Below are 15368 nucleotides of genomic sequence, written 5' to 3' on the forward strand. Positions count from 1 at the left end.
GTCAAAGACCTGACGGCTCAGACAGCAGCCAGAGCCTTCCAGCTGCACTTCTGCTGCCCACACAGGTACCCGGACCAAGTGCTGACGGACCAAGGACCAGCCTTCGAAGCGGAGGTCTTCCAGGAGTTCTGCAACCTGTATGGCTGCTAGAAGATAAGAACAACGCCCTATCACCCCCAAACCAATGGACTCTGCGAGAAGATGAACCAGGTGGTGATAGATCTGCTAAAAACATTGCCCCTGGAAGAACGCAGTCTGTGGCCTGAGAAACTGCCCGATCTGGTGGACCTGTATAACCACATCCCGGTAGGTTCCACCAACTGTACCCCGGCTTACCTAATGCGAGCAAGACCTGGTAAGCTGCCTGTTGACCTGGATATGGGAGTCCTGATACCCGAGGACACCTCGCCAGAGGCAGACTGGGATACAGAACGGCAGCAGCAGTACCGGAAAGTACAGGAGAGCGTCGTGCGAAGTCTCTGCAAATCAAGAGAAAGGCAGGAGAGGACTTATAACCAACATGCTCCCGCTGTTCCCCTGGTACCTAGAGAGCAGGTCTTGAAAAGAAAAAGGTGGCTCCATAAGTTGGACGACCAGTGGGAAAAGGACCCGTACACCGTACTGCCCTCAAGCCACAATAATCCAAAGGTGTACGTCATCAGCAAGGATGGAGGAGAGACCACAGCCACTGTCTCCAGAGACCACCTGAAAAAGTGCCCCGAGAAGTTGCAAAGCACGGATGAAGATCAGGAAGACCCTCAACCCGTAGAGGAAAAGGAGGAAATGATCAGCACCGTACTCGGAGACTTTCCCAGGTCCTGGACACAAGTAAACAACGCTATCGTGGTGCCCGTCCTCACCTTTCTCCAGCCAGCCCCTCAAGTGCCTACAGAAGACCAGGTAGAGCTGGAAGAGCAGCCGGCCCAGGAGGCAGAAGAATCCACACCAGCAGCGCAGAAGAATCAACCCTCTGCTAGTAGTGAGCCTGCCGTGCCCCTAGTGAGCCAAAGAGTGCGCAGACAGCTGCCCAGCTTGCCCATAACACCTCCTACACCCTGTAGTGCAGGACCAGTTAGTGAGCTCCGTAGGTCCACTAGAGTCACTAGAGGTCAGATGCCCGCTGGAAAATATAAAATAATGCACTGTAAATTTACCAGCTTCTTGAAAATGTTTATGGTTTATGTTTGTTGCCTGTTATTAATTATGTTTCTCAGTTACCCTGCAGATTTCTTTGGACTAACAGGTTATGGACACTGGATAACCGGAACAGTGCTTGTAGATAGTTGCACATTGTGCCTCTTGCGAAGACGGCCGCGGAAGAGAAAACCTGTCTGGCGCGGCCTACTTGCGGCCCAAAGTAGCTAGCTCCAGCCTTGCAGCCACGCCCAAGGCCAGCGCAAGGGGTTTGCTTTGGACAGGTCCCCTACTTCGCTTAAAGCTTCACCTTGGGTGATATGGACACCCGGTTGCGGACACGCCGTGACCTTTAAAGAACTAAAGCTTCTTGTAAATATGTTATTGTATTATCGTTTATACCCTGTATTTTTGTTTCTTTAAAAAAAAAATGTGTTTAGTCCCGGAGTACTAAAATTTACTAGGGGGGAATGTGGCACCCCAGGGGTCTGGTTGCCACAGTAATAGAGATATTATGTCTGAGAGCAAGTGGGAGGTTTTTCTGGTCAGGAGCCCTAAGCATGCAACACGGCCCACCCAGACCTGGGAGGGGAGAAATCTGCCCTATATAAACTGGGTCTGGGGCGGGATTAGGGAGTGTAGTTCCAGACACAGGGAGAGTTACAACAGGAGCTCTGTAGGAGCAGGAGCGAGTGCCAGAGGCTGGAAGCTAGAAAGCTCGCCTTGGCTGAAGACACTAAACCGGACACGGAGTCCGAGGCTGTGGGGACATCCAGGTCCAGCAGCAGAATCCAACCGGCAGGGGATTCCATGTCCTCTGGCCTTAGAAACCCGAAGGCACGGTCACAAGCAAGGGACCAGCACCGCCATCGTGAAGCGGAGGCTAACGGAAGGCCCCAAGTCACCGGCCATACGGGTGAGCACCACACGGTATACTCAGGGACGTGGGCTACTTCTACCCGCATAGAGCAAGGTAGCCAAGAAAGAGTGCAGATAGTCGGGGAGGCCTACAACTCCACCTGGCCAGGGGAGATCCTGCTTGCTCACAGACTGACCAGACCCCTACTGCTAACCAGTACTCCCAGGAGGGCCTGCTTTATACCATCAGTAAAGACCCTGAACTGACCACACGTCTCTGTGTTTCATCGCCGCACCAGCACCATTACTACTGGGACGCTCACACCATCACTCCCATCTTCCACACTAGCTGCCCTGAGGCAATACTTCTCCCGTGGGGAGTTATTCCATACTCGGCTGCGCAAATTACATCAGCCTCAGCGGTCTGCAGCGCAGTGGCGGTCCCCACTGACCGCAATCCACGGGTGGCGTAGTCGGACATTGTTATTACCTAAGACTGCCACTGGTTTGACCGCCCTGGGCACGGACCGGGTCACCGCCACGGAGGACTACAACCCCCAGCGATCCGGCTCCGGGTATCCCCCTGCACAGCACAGGCCCAGGGGGCGCGTCAGATATATTGTGCCTGAACCACGGGCCGCACGTATCAGAACCTGGCTGTATGAAGTCAGCCATGTATGTTTGAATCTGAAACTTCGCAGCATGAAAAACATACTTTAAGAGCTGCCGTGGATGGAGCCGTGCTGGAAACTAGTTGGACAGGTAGGTCTCCAGTGGCTTCTCCCTGCCCTCTCCCTTTAAGTGACAGGTATCTCCCTGCCTGCCTGTGTGTATAGAGAAAGACCTATCACTCCAGGGGAGCAGGTGGGTAAAGCCGCCTCGGATCCGCCTTTCCAACTTGTCTCCCGTGTGGCTCAGTCCCCAGTGGCTTTCAAAGTATATTTTTCTCTGGATCAGCAGCGGTCATAGTCAAACTAACCTTGCTTAAATCATACAGCTAGGGTGTGAGACATGTGACCTGTGGATCGGGCAACATGAATCTGCTGTCAGGTTCCTTTTAAATCTACAGTAAAATTTGCAAATGGATTTCCATTTTTGAAGACCTAAAAATCTGCCCATACATAATAAGTAAAGTTAGGGCTCGTTGACAACATTTGGCCATCCGCGAGTGATGGTAAAATATCAACATCACTGTGACTGGTATGTGACTTCAGTGCTTCCCTACAGAAATGTATTGTGCCATTTTACCTCTTCTCGTGGGTGACCAATTGTAGCCGTGGACTCTAATGATGAATATATTCGGATGAATATAATCACTGACGTGTAATAAATCAGAGATCTCTTTTGCTTAGGAACCGGCCTGAAAAAGCGCTTAAAAAATACTAAATATAAGAAGTGACTGCTCTATTCTTCAGGCAACGTCCATTTGGAAACCGATCACTATTTTATATTCACATTGTAAAAATAAATAAAATAAAAGGTGGCAAAGCCTTCGAGAAAGTAACCAAGAGGATGACAAAGGAGACGCTTCAGAAAAAACAACGCCGTTGTTTTCCTGAAATATCTTCCTCTGGCAAAACTCAGAAGGTACCTTAATGGTCCCAGCGATCACGTGATCAGGCAGGATGGATATCTCACGTGACCAAGCTGCTTTCCGTTCTCTAGCGCAGTACAAGGGATATGCACTGTTGAAAAAAAATACACTGCTCAAAAAAATAAAAGGAACACTCAAATAACACATCCTAGATCTGAATGAATGAAATATTCTCATTGAATACTTTGTTCTGTACAAAGTTGAATGTGCTGACAACAAAATCACACAAAAATCATCAATGGAAATCAAATTTATTAACCAATGGAGGCCTGGATTTGGCGTCATCCCCAAAATTAAAGTGGAATAACACACTACAGGCTGATCCAACTTTGATGTAATGTCCTTAAAACAAGTCAAAATGAGGCTCAGTATTGTGTGTGGCCTCCACGTGCCTGTATGATCTCCCTACAACGCCTGGGCATGCTCCTGATTGTGATGTTGTTACTACATCTGTGATTGGTTGGCTGTTATCCTTGTTTCAGTTTCTGCCTAGTAACGATGATGTAATGGGGAGGAGGGGACAAGGGGGAAGGGAATGGAAGCAGGAGAATAAAAGTATGGCTGTTTAAACCTACCATCCAGCATCTCTGTGTGGCCTTCTGGAGTTCCTTTCGTCTGCATAACAACACCACAACTGGCGACGAGGAAGCGTTCATCATCAACTAAAGGTATTTCAGCTCTACAACAATGGCCTGTTTACCTGCCTTCCCTGCTTTCGATGTACATCAGTCCCCAGCTAACCTAGCAGCATGTTGGGAGAAATGGCTGAAGCGTTTTGATATATTCCTACAAGCCATGAACATATCAGATGATACCAGAAAGAAAGCCATGCTATTACATTATGCAGGGGAACAAGTCTATGATATCTTCACTACTCTGCCTAATACTGGAGAAGACAAAGACTATGAGCTCAGCAAGGCAGCATTAAGCAAATACTTCTCCCCACACAGAAATGCGGCATTTGAAATCTTCAAGTTTAGACAATTAAAGCAGTCAGCAACAGAAAATATTGATGAATATCATGTCCGACTACGGCACCTTGCAGCTTACTGTGAATTTGCAGATGTCGACAAAGAGATCCAAATGCAGATTTTACAAGGCTGCATCTCCTCTAAATTACGGAGACAAGCACTCAGAGATCCCACCATGACTTTAGCAATATTGCTTGAAACAGCACGTGTAAATGATACCGCCGAAAAACAAGCTAAACTCATAGAGAACATTGAGTGCGAGGCGGAAGCACCATCTTGTATAGCAAAGCTAACACAGAGACCGCCTGTGCCTCGTACGCAGGGGGCAACTTGCTACAACTGCGGAGGGTCGTATCCTCACCAGAATGTCTGCCCAGCAAAAGGGGGGACCTGCCATAATTGTGGAAAACAAAACCATTTTGCAAAAGTGTGTAGATCCAAACCACAATCCACTCATCCCACAGTACAACCCAGGTCACAAAAAGTCCAGACGCTGCAGCTTACTGACGAGCCTCACAGTACTTATCTATTCTCAGTAACTGCAGAGGGATCTCAAACACTGCACGCACTTACCAGTCCAAGGCGACTTATCCTGATAAATGGCAGTCCGGTGGAAGCTCTAGTAGACACGGGGGCGTCAGTAAACGTCATCAGCCGTGCAGTCTATAGCCGACTCCCGAACAGACCTGCTCTGCAAAGCACTAGCCTAAAGATTTTTCCTTATGGTTCAGCATCGGCACTACCCCTGTGCGGCAAATTTCAGTCAGAACTTGCAGCTGACGGGAAGTCCATCACCGACACTGTATATGTAGTAGAGTGCTCCGCAGACACGCTTCTCAGCTGCAGTACTGCTATATCTCTGGGTCTGGTCAACCTGGTCAATAGCGTCACGGGTTCTTCGGCCCAACACATCATGCAGAGGTACCCCAATCTCTTTAAAGGTCTCGGTAAGCTAAAAGACGTTCAGATAAAATTGCATATTGACCAGTCAATACAGCCGTCTGTTCAACCTCACAGGCGCATCCCATTTCATGTCCGCAAACTTGTGGAGCAAGAACTGCAAGATCTGGAAGCGTCTGATGTTGTTGAACGAGTTGAAGGCCCGGCCCCTTGGGTATCGCCCATTGTTGTTGCACCAAAACCAAAGCAGCCTGGTAAAATCCGGCTATGTGTGGATATGCGGCATGCCAATCTGGCTATTCAAAGAGAAAGGCACATCACGCCCACTATTGATGACATTCTCGCAGACCTGAATGGTGCAAAAGTATTCTCTAAAATTGATTTAAAATCAGGTTATCATCAACTTGAGTTGCATCCAGATTCCAGATACATTACAACTTTTAGTACCCACGTGGGTTTACGACGATTCAAGAGGTTGAACTTTGGTATCTCATCTGCGGCAGAAATATTTCAGAACGTTATCAGTCAGGTTCTATCTGGAATAGCAGGAGTCCTAAACGTCAGTGATGACATTCTTATATATGGTACAACCCAAGAGGAGCATGACAGTCACTTAGAGCAAGTGTTTCAGAGACTGCAAGCCTGCAATCTAACTGTCAATCAGTCAAAATGTGAGTTTAACCAAAAGTCATTAAGCTTCTTTGGATATATCTTTTCTGAGCAAGGAGTTTCAGTAGATCCTCAGAAAATTTCTGCCATAAAGTCAGCTAGCCAACCTCAAAATGTGTCAGAGGTTCGCAGTTTTCTAGGACTAGTCACGTACTGTGGACGATTTATACCTGATCTGGCCACGATCTCCGAACCCCTGCGACTACTCACGAAAAAAGACACTCCTTGGACATGGACTACTGAACACCAAGCAGCATTCGACTCCATGAAGTCCAGTCTAACTGGCGACACCGTCATGGCCTATTTTGACCTTCTAAAGTCCACCGAGCTGATCGTGGACGCAAGTCCGGTGGGCCTGGGTGCAATTCTCACACAAGTGTCCAAAGCAGGCAACGTCTCTACCATTTCCTATGCAAGCAAAGCCTTAACAGAGACAGAACAACGCTATTCACAAACTGAAAGGGAAGCTCTTGCGGTTGTATGGGGATGCCTTCATTTTCATCTGTACCTTATGGGACATAAATTCACAGTGATAAGTGACCACAAACCGCTCATTCCGCTTTTCAACAAACATTCTTCAAAGCCTCCCCCACGACTTGAACGCTGGTTGCTCCGCCTACAGAACTACCAGTTTCGGTTGAGATACGAGGCAGGAGCTGGTAATCCGGCAGACTACTTCTCGAGACACCCAACACCACAAACTACCAAGGACGACATCCCAGCAACTATCCTTGCAGAGGAACATATCAATTTTATTGTTGCACATTCTGTGCCAAAAGCCATGACTATGGAGGAAATACAACAAACGGTGGATTCCGATCACCAACTTCAGTTAGTTATAGAGACTGTTAGATCTAAAAATTGGAGCAATTTTCTTGCTGAAGCCCGCCTCCAAACACCAGATCAAACAACCTACTTGACAGCTTTCTTTAATGCACGACATGCTCTCTCCGTGTCTGATTCAAATCTACTGTTGCGTAACAATCGGCTGGTGATACCCCAGAAGCTTCAAAGCAGAGTACTGGATCTGGCCCACGAGGCTCATCAAGGGGTGGTGAAAACAAAGCAATTACTGAGAGAGAAAGTCTGGTTTCCAGGACTAGACAAAAAAGTAGAGGCACTTATTGAAACTTGGATACCTTGCCAAGCAGCTACAATTGACCATAGACGTGCACCTTTACAAATGACACCCCTTCCAGAGGGCCCGTGGACTGCTGTTAGTGTTGACTTCTGTGTTTTACCGGATCACTCCTATCTGCTGGTTGTCATGGATGACTATTCGAGGTTCCCAGTCATTGAACATGTTTCGACAACCTCTGCCAGGGCTGTTATACCAAAATTAGACAAGATCTTCTCGGCATATGGCATACCGGAAACAGTGAAATCCGACAATGGACCACCTTTTAATAGCACAGACTTTCGATCATTCGCAACCTATCTGGGTTTCACTCACAGGAAAATAACTCCTTACTGGCCTCAGGCCAATGGTGAAGTGGAACGGTTCATGCAATCAATCAACAAAACTTTGAGGATCGCTACCATGGAGCACAAGGATTTACAGCAAGAGCTACACAGATTTCTTAGACAGTACAGAGCTACACCCCATTCTACTACCGGGGTACCACCCGCCACTGCGCTGTTCAACAGGCCTATGCGTGTCAAACTCCCAAGTGTTCCGCTGAGTCCTGTTCAAACACCAATTGCTACTAAGGATGCCATATCCAAACAGAAGATGAAGAGGTATGCAGGTAAGAGCAGTCATCGTTGCAAGCCGCCGGAAGTTTTGGTGGGAGATTGGGTCCTTGTAAAAAGACTAAGACCTAATGACAAGTTTGCATCACGATACTATCCTGAACCCTTTCAGGTCACACAAGTCAAAGGCACCATGGTCACTGCTCAAGATCACGGTCGCCAGGTCACAAGGAACGTGTCACATTTTAAAAAACTTTGTGACTATATCCCAGAAACAGACGAGGCAGATGGCGATGACGTCCTGCCGGGTCCCCAGAGCTCAGCAGTTTCAAGGGAGGATACCTCAGAGGACTCAGAAAGTTCATCTGGGACTGAGATGTCTCACCGCTATCCAGCGAGGGCAAACCGAAGACCGCCAGCCCACCTCTTGGACTATGTTCTGCAGTAAAAAGGAAAAAAAACCCTTTGTACTAATGTGAATTTTTGAACTGTTATCCAGTTCTATTGTTGTTTTGTTTTGTGAGAAGAGGAGAGACGTGATGTTGTTACTACATCTGTGATTGGTTGGCTGTTATCCTTGTTTCAGTTTCTGCCTAGTAACGATGATGTAATGGGGAGGAGGGGACAAGGCAGGAGAGGGGAACGGAAGGAGGGGAATAAAAGTATGGCTGTTTAAACCTACCATCCAGCATCTCTGTGTGGCCTTCTGGAGTTCCTTTCGTCTGCATAACAACACCACACTGATGAGGTTGCGGATGGTCTCCTGTGGGATCTCCTCCCAGACCTGGACTAAAGCATCCGCCAACTCCTGGACAGTCTGTGGTGCAACTTGACGTTGGTGGATGGAGCGAGACATGATGTCCCAGATGTGCTCAATCGGATTCAGGTCTGGGGAACGGGCGGGCCAGTCCATAGCTTCAATGCCTTCATCTTGCAGGAACTGCTGACACACTCCAGCCACATGAGGTCTGGCATTGTCCTGCATTAGGAGGAACCCAGGGCCAACCGCACCAGCATATGGTGTCACAAGGGGTCTGAGGATCTCATCTCGGTACCTAATGGCAGTAAGGCTACCTCTGGTGAGCACATGGAGGGCTGTGCGGCCCTCCAAAGAAATGCCACCCCACACCATTACTGACCCACTGCCAAACCGGTCATGCTGAAGGATGTTGCAGGCAGCAGATCGCTCTCCACGGCATCTCCAGACTCTGTCACGTCTGTCACATGTGCTCAGTTTGCTCTGCTTTCATCTGTGAAGAGCACAGGGCACCAGTGGCGACTTTGCCAATCCTGGTGTTCTGTGGCAAATGCCAAGCGTACTGCACAGTGTTGAGCTGTGAGCACAACCCCCATCTGTGGATGTCGGGCCCTCATACCACCCTCATGGAGTCGGTTTTTAACCGTTTGTGCAGACACATGCACATTTGTGGCCTGCTGGAGGTCATTTTGCAGGGCTCTGGCAGTGCTCCTCCTTTTCCTCCTTGCACAAAGGCGGAGGTAGCGGTCCTGCTGCTGGGTTGTTGTCCTCCTATGGCTCCCTCCACATCTCCTGGTATCTGCTCCATGCTCTGGACACTGTGCTGGCAGACACAGCTACCCTTCTTGCCACAGCTCGCACTGATGTGCCATCCTGGATGAACTGCTCTACCTGAGCAACTTCTGTGGGTTGTACTGTAGACACCCCCTCATGCTACTCTACCTCTAGGGGTGAGAGCAATGGCAAAATGAAAAAGTGACCAAAATAACAGCCAAAAAGGATGAGAACAGATAAATGGTCTGTGGTCACCACCTGCAGAACCACTCCTTTATAGGGGGTATCTAGCTAATTGCCGATCATTTCTACCAGTTGTCTGTGGATCAATTTCTCCTGCTGTTGTGCAAATGGAACAATCAGTGTTGCTTCATAACTGGACAGGTAGATTTCACAGAAGTGTTAGGCTATGTGCCCACGATGCAGAAATGCTGCATATTTTTTACGCTTCTCCCTGGCAGGAAAAACGCATGCGGTTTTTACATGCGGTTTTCCCGCCAGGTAGAAGCGTTTGTGAAGCGTCTTTGCATGCATTTCTGCATGCGGGTTATCAAGCGCTTTTCCAAGCGATTTTAGCATCACTTGGAAAAGTGCTTGACAACTTGTTCACACTATATAAATCCATGCAACCGTAGTGTGACCAAGTTAGTTAAAAAAAAGAATAAGAATGGTGAAAAATAAAAAAAATAAAGTTGATACTCACCTTCCGATGTCTTCCCGGTGTTTTGTCTGCTCCGTCCAGTGTCTTCCACAGCTCGCGGTGGTGTGAAGGACCTGCGGTGACGTCATTGAGCCATGTGATGGGTCACATGACTCAGTGACGTCATGGCAGGTCCTTCACAACAACGCGAACATTGCAAGACACTGGACGGAGCAGACAAAACACCGGGAAGACATCGGAAGGTGAGTATAAACTTTATTTTTTATTTTAAATTCTTTTTTTTTACAGTTTCTATGGTACGCAGGTCTGGATGAGAGTCTCCTCTCCTCCAGACTTGGGTACCATCCGCACATTGAAACGCATATAATCCGTGAGTACAAATGTACTGACACGGATATTATGCGTTTCAATGCAAGTCAATGGCGGCGATTACGCTGCGTGTCCGCAAAATTAATGGACATGCTGCGGATTTTTGAGCGCAGCATAAACGCTGCGGAAAAAAACGCAGCATGGGCATTGAAACTGCGGCTTGTCATTGGGGACCATGGGGGGCGGATTACCAAGCGTTTTTGAAGCGTTTATGCTGCGGAAATTCCGCAGCATGAACGCTTGAAAAACGCATCGTGGGCACACAGCCTTAGTGTTCCCTTTATTTTTTTGAGCATTGTGTATGTGTGTGTGTATGTGTGTGTGTGTGTGTGTGTGTGTGTGTGTGTGTATATGACGCGCCCCCTGGGCCACGTGGGGAACCTGGCCTTTTTGTGGATGCTGGGGGTTGTAGTCTCCGTGGCGGCGACCCGGTCCCGTGGCTCAGGATGGTCAAACCAGTGGCAGTCTATTTATGGGGTTTTTGTGGTTTAAATGTCCGACTAAGCCACCCGTGGATTGCGTGCTGCGTCCACCAGGCAGGGGGGCTCGATCAACCCCCAGGCAATTCCGGAGTGTGGCACAGGACTCCCTTCTATCGTTTTCGTCAGCCGTGCCCCACCAGTGACACTACTTCTGTCCAGCTGCCTCGGGTCTTCTCCTGGGAGGACTGGGTGTCCACTTCCCTGACCCTATGTGGTGTGCCTTCCTAGTAGGTGTAGTGAGGGGTCGCACCAGTAAATGATCGCGACCACCGGTTCTTGGTTAAGGATTAGTCACCTCCACCAACTTGGGATCCGGTACCCTGTTCTGCCAACCCGTCACCCGCAATCTCCTGGGTCCTTAGGGTTCCTTCCGCCTTCGTGTCTCTGGGCCTTTCTACACTTTGGGTACTTCTCTTTCTTTGCTGTTCCTTTCTGTTTCTGTTCCCTTCTTTTCCTTTCTGTTTCTGTTCCTTTCTGCTGGCTCTGGCCTTCACCCTAGGCCTGCCTCGTGGAGCTGGGCCCAGACTGAGCCACAGCTTCCTGTCAGCCCTCTCTGGCTGAACTCCTCTTCTCTTCTCCTCCTGACTGAACTGACTTAGAACTAAGATGGTGCCCACCTCTTATACCTCCCTCTCTGTGTATTAGCCCAGGTGACTTGCAACCAATGGGCTCCTACCTATGCCCAGAAACCATCCCCTCCTGCTCCTACATCACTGGGTTTTCCTCCCCCCTCTCCACTCCAGCCAGGGACATGTTCTGTCGTGCCTGCATTACTGTACTAATGGGAGCACCGTTGAGCTGTCCCCCGGAAATGGGGTGTGTGTGATGCATGCAGCTAACTGAGTCCCGGTCCACACACCATCCTTACCTGGGAGTGGGACATCACACCTCTGGTTGAGGTGCAATGCCTCTGTAGCGACCGAACCCTCGGGGCGCTACATATACATACATACATACATACATACATATGTAGCGCCCCGAGGGTTCGGTTGCTACAGGGGTATTGCACTTCAACCAGAAGTGTGATATTCCACTCCTGGGTAAGGATGGAGTGTGGACCAGGGCTCAGTTAGCTGCATACACACACTCACCCCATTTCCGGGGGACAGCTCAACGGTGCTCCCATTTTATGCAGGCACAACTGACCATGTCCCTGGCTGGAGTGGGGAGTGGGGAGAGAACCCAGTGATGCAGGAGCAGAAGGGGACGGTTTCTGGAGCATAGGAAGGAGCTCATTGGGTGCAGGTCACCTGAGCTCAGACAGAGGATAAAAGGTGGGAGCCATCTTAAGAGAGAGAGTCGGAGCAGAGTAGTTCAGTTCAGTCAGAGCTGACAGGGAGCCGAGGCTCAGCCTGAGCTCAGCTCCACGAGGCAGGCCTAGAGAGAAGGCCGGGGCCAGAAAGGAGGAGAGACAGAGGAGTAGAAGGGCTCCAGAAACAAGAAGGCAGAAGGGACCCTAAGAGAGTAGAACGGACAGCAACCGTTGCAAACCCGCGTTATATCGGGTGAAGGGTCAGGCTCTGGAAGGGTACCGGATTCCCAAGTTGGTGGAGGTAAATCATCCCTCAGCCAAGAACCGGAGGTCGTGATCATTTATTGGTGCGACCCCCCACCAAACCTGCTAGGAAGGCACCATATAGGATAGCGGGAAGCGGAGGCCAACGCTTACCCGACACGGTCCGCGGTAGCTGGACAGAAGTTTGGTCACTGGTGGGGCACGAGAGGCCAGAGAAAGGACAGAAGGGGGTCCTGTGCCATACTCCTGAATTGCCTGGGGGTTGACCGAGCTCCTCACCTGGTGGACGCAGCACGGCTTGGGCAGTCATTGCTGACAGAAGTGACATGGATAACAACTGTGAGTAAAAACCCTGGACTGCACCATTGGACTCAGTGTGATCTTTGCTGCGCCTGCACCATCACCCCCAGCATCCACCTACACTGCCCTGAGGCTACACTCTTCCCGTGGGGAGTTATCCTACCCCTGTGCTGCACACCGACACCAGCCTCAGCGGTCTGCCTTGCAGTGGCGGTTGTCCCTGACCGCAATCCACGGGTGGCGTAGTCGGACATTCAAAACACTGATAAATAGACTGCCACAATTTGGTCTGACCACCCTGAGCCACGGGATCGGGTTGCCACTACTACCCCCAGCATCGTACAGAAGCCCGGTTCCGGGTACCCCACGGCCCAGGGGATGAGTCAGCTTTGGCGTAGTCGGCAGGATCGTGACCAACCCGCCACAAACGGGTATTGCGTGCCTGAAAAGAGACTGTTTCACTGTATTGAAAATGGCGCCCGCCCCGGCAGAACAGACGCCATAATGTGCGCGCCAAAAGATAACAGGAAGCCACCTCCCATCGTGGGCCAGGTCCCAGAATGGCGCCAAAGAAGGAGCCCACCCCCAACAACCATGAGTGCGGCTGTAGAGATGTCCATCAAGGTGGGGGGGCAGCCCCTGAGAGTGATTATCAGCAGATTGCCCCAGGACCACCCCCAACAGGGGCGGAAAGAGAAGAAAACCGAGGGGCAGGGTGTGGTTTGGATCAGTCTCGCCAGATCACACCCGGAGATGGAGAGGAGCACCAACTCCAGCACCCTGGCAAGCGGCCTGCTGCAGGCCGAGGCGACCCCGTACAGCCTCACGGAGCTGATGGCTCAGCTCCCCGTAGAAGACCCTGAGTTCCTGCGGACAGCGCTGGAGGAGTTGGACCGGAGGATGGTCCGGGCGCAGAGGGAAGTCATCGCCGGATGGAGGGAGGAGATGGCCCGGCGGGTCGCAACCCGGCAGCAAGAGACGCTGCCAGCACCCGGCAGTGCGCCTGCCGCCGAGGACAGAGAGAGGAGACCGGAGGCCGAGAACAGCACTGCCGCGGAGGCAGGTAAGGAACACACCCCTGCCCCGGGTCCTGACACCGAAGGCTTACCCCTGGATCCCGCCGTGGAGCCAGAAGTCCCGGGAGCCGCTGCAGCTTTCACGCTCCCGCCGCCGGTACGTAGGCCCAAAGCCGTGAACACCACCGCTGAACCATGCCCCACGTTGTGCCCCCTGACCCTGGAGGCGGTCGGAAGCGGCCCGCTCCAGGCCCGGTCGCAAGGCCTAGCCTTCCCAGGCGCCCCCCAGCCGCGTGCGCCCCCGGTCCCAAAGCCACCACCCCTTGGGACTGACCTGTACAGCCAGCTTGCCGGACCCGATGGAGAGCCGGTCCCTGTACCCGAGGGATGGGTTCACCCCAGTCAGTGGAAAAACCTGTCCGCAAAGGTAGAGGCCCCGCTTGCTCCGCTCTTGCCCCTACCACAGCCAGTCGCCGTTTCTCAGCTCCCAGAGGAAGAGGTCCAGGTAGGATGGGACCAAACCGGGGAGGATGTGATGGGGTTTGCACAGGAGACGCGGACGGCCGCAGTCCGCAGGCGGGAGATTTGTGAGCAACTTACGAGAGAGGAGCGGGCACGGCGCCGGAAGAGGGAGCAGCTGCAGGCCCGGAGCGCGGAGGAGAAGACGCGGACTCGTCGAAGCCCCCATGCAGCACGCGGTCTTAAAACAGCTGGGACCGTGGTGAAGTTCCACCAGGAGAAAGGGTGGGGGTTTATCCGGGACTCTGCCACAGCCACAGACCTCCATGTCGACAGGAGGGATGTGGAGGGTCACCTGCCAGCGGGTCACCCGAAGCGGGAGTTGTTGCCGGGAGATCGGGTAATATACACACGACATCGAGGCCTAAAAGGGTGGTATGCCCTCAATGTCCAGAGGGTGGAGGAGGAACAGTACCAGGAGCATTGCTATTCGGAGGACCCGGACGGGTCTGGAGAATATTATGAGGAGGAAGAAGGTGCATCAGGAGGACACCGCTACTGAGGAGCGGCAGCGTATAAATGTATATAGTTACCAGTCAGGGCAAAGAGACTGTTACATAGAGTTACCCAGTATCGGGTCAGTTAGAACCGGCTGAGGACTGGGAGCAGCCAACTTAGTGAACTATCCGGCCGAGGACTGGGAGCGGTCAACTTTGTATATATTTGCACTTCTTAAAGTACCCCCTACTGGTTTTATAAAAAAAACTACAACAACTGACCTCAGAACAAAAACCCGTTAGAGGTGGCCGAAGATGAGGTCCAGCAGCTGGATCAGCTATGCCCTGCAGCCACCCCAGGGCCTACGTTGAGGGTTTACGAACGGGCCCCTCCTGTTAAAAGTTTTGCCAAGTTTGCATTCTATGGAAAAATGGACACCTGGTCGCAAGTTGCACAGTGGCCAGTGAAGAAGAGAATTTACTTAAAAAAAAAAAAAATGTTTTACCTGAAAAAGTTTTATATATAGAATTGTTATATATGCTGCTAGGAGAGCTACATGATATTGAAAATGTTTTGCATGATGGCTGATAAAAGAGTTCCGGAGGTATTAAAGATGCAGTATAATGTTTGGAAAAAAATAAAAAAAAATAAAAATAAAAAAAAAACTTTAATTCCGCATGTCTTGTAAATCAAATGTTTTTACTCTTTTCCAGCCCGA

Source organism: Phyllobates terribilis, unplaced genomic scaffold (genome assembly GCF_046119375.1).
Source record: "Phyllobates terribilis strain yellow unplaced genomic scaffold, ASM4611937v1 Scaffold_12__6_contigs__length_324123572, whole genome shotgun sequence".
Lineage (NCBI taxonomy): Eukaryota > Metazoa > Chordata > Amphibia > Anura > Dendrobatidae > Phyllobates > Phyllobates terribilis.